We start from the raw sequence: 2527 nt of genomic DNA, 5'->3' as shown, positions 1-2527 counted from the left end.
GATTTGACTAACTCGACCGTTTGGTTGGTCTAGGCTTGATAACTATGGCAATGTGGCCTTAACAAGGGGCCTAAAAATAAATTTGGCATGGGCGTGTCACCAACTCTTCTGAAAGTTCTCTCGTTGTTCGTTGGCACATGATATACCAATTTTACACCTTCCAAAATTACTTTTCATTATACATTCCTCAAACATCTCCCCCCAACAAAAGTAACAAACATAGAGTAATAAGATGGAATGGTTTTATACATTTCAACCAACGAAATATTATGTTTGTGCCCTTTTTATTCATTATCCATTCCATTATTTTGCAAAGTGTTTTTTAAATTGTTTAAAAAAGCTTGAGAATTTTATGTACGATTCATATTTGGGAGGGGGCCAATTACAAAATGGGATCACGTTTGTCCCAAATTATAGACGACACCGTACAAGTGGGGTTTATACCGTACAAAGCAAAAAAAACTGCCTCGTATTTGAAATACCGAACAACTATCTTTTCTCCCCAAAACCTGCAAGCCTTCACTCTCTTCAAACATCATGACTCTTCTCTATCTCACACTCTCTCTCCTCCAAACCATAGCATATCTTTGCACAGTAAAGGAGACCAAATTATTAGGAAGAACAAAATGAAACCCTAATCTCACCATCAGAATGAGCCTCACATCCTCTATCATGGGGTATATTGATTCCTCCAATAATGAGCAGCAAATCATGCTCAAGCCTGTGAAGATCGAACCCATGCCCTACTCTAAAAGGTGATGAAACCCTAGGTTTCTCGGAGCTCCTCTTTGATTGCGCCTCAAGAGCATTGTTCATAGCATGACATTGATTAGGGAGAGATTGACCACTGGTGCATAGGTTTGAGGAAGCAATTCAGGAAGACGCTATTCATGCTCTATCTCTCACTTATGAGAGGATTCCAAGGCCTGTACTTGTAGAGGCCATCAACATGGAAAGACTATCTCTTGACAAATTCTTAGAGCACCAGATCACACACTCTTGGTGGGTGTTGGAGAACGGCATGGCAGGGGTCAGCTCATTGCCCTCCCCTGCAATGAGTTCAACCACACCGACCTCAAGAAGAATGCAGCTGATACCATCCCCCTTGAACATGTCACACGCATCTTCCCAATTATCTCATGATTGTCTACCATCACTTCGACTCTCATCTCTCTATTTTGCAGCATCATTGTTAGAATTTATTGGTTTGAAGAATACCAGTCTTTTTCTAATTTTGTGGCAGTAGTGCTAGGTTTTTTTCACTGGTTGAACAAGGACAAGAGATTCTTTCTAGCTTTTGTTGCATTTTAATTGGACTTGATGTACGAATCATTTTTTGAAAAAAAAAAAATAGGGGGTGGGTTACGGGAGAGAGAGATATGGTTTGGGGGAGAGAGAGCGTGAGAGAAAAAATGGTCACCATGTTTTGGGGATAGCACATAACTGTCAGGTATTTCAAACACTAGACATCTACTTTGCTTTGCACAGTTAAATCCCATATGTCTGGTGTGGGCATTATCAAACAATGAGGTAACTTGAAAAAATAAACAGGACCCCACATATCTGGTGTTCGCATTATCAAACAGGGAGGTAACTTGAAAAAATAAACGGGACATCTTGGGAACCTATCCGATGTTCGTATTATCGGACAGGGAGGTAACTTGAAAAAAAAATGGGAAAAACCCCATGAGAGGGGGTGCCGCCCGTAATTTGGGATAGACGTGATCCCATTTTGTAATTGGTCCCCTAATATGATCCGTATGTAAATTTCTCAAAAAAATATTATATTGCTACTTTTATATTATGTTTACTTTGTTTGAATTGGATCCATGTGACATAAACAGAGATTGTGTACTATAAGATTATTTATCCTTTTTTTTTTTTACAAAGAGGTCATAATTGCTACTAGCTATTAAAAGTCAAAGTTCGAGATTTTAACTTTAAGCCTAGTCACTAATTTACTCAAAATCACCTTATTTGGAACCTGATAGATAAAAACAGTTGAGACATTTTTGTATTAAAAGTAAATGGTCTTTTTGTATACTCTTCCAGATAATCACGAGACGATCAAAACAACTGAATTTATCCCTTTTTGGGAAATTAAGTAGCATCTATACAATATTTCACGGAACATTTATCATTTTATTCTTTTCTTACTGGTTTATGAGTATGTTCCTTCTAAAATCGATTTCTTCAAGTTCCATTTGGCCAAAATTAACTTCTTGTTTGGCTCTTTATGCGTGAATGAACCATACCGGGACAGTCTGTATAAGATGACGCAAATGCCTTCGTCTTTCCACTAAAACAGTTGAGTGCTTCTTGTCTGCACCATTTGAATTCTTTTTATTTATTTATTAATATTTAATTAATTATATTATTATTCTATTTATTATTATAAGATATGTATAGATTTTTATTCTATTAATATATATATCTATTAATAGAGCATAATGATTGAAAAGGATAAAGGATAGACCCAAAAAGACAGTTGGACATAGAGCAGAATGACAGACCAATATTCACGTAA

This window comes from Amborella trichopoda, chromosome 5 (assembly GCF_054954075.1).
Source record: "Amborella trichopoda isolate Santa Cruz 75 chromosome 5, AtrichopodaSantaCruz75HAP2 v2.0, whole genome shotgun sequence".
Lineage (NCBI taxonomy): Eukaryota > Viridiplantae > Streptophyta > Magnoliopsida > Amborellales > Amborellaceae > Amborella > Amborella trichopoda.
Note: the sequence above shows the minus strand (reverse complement) of the source record.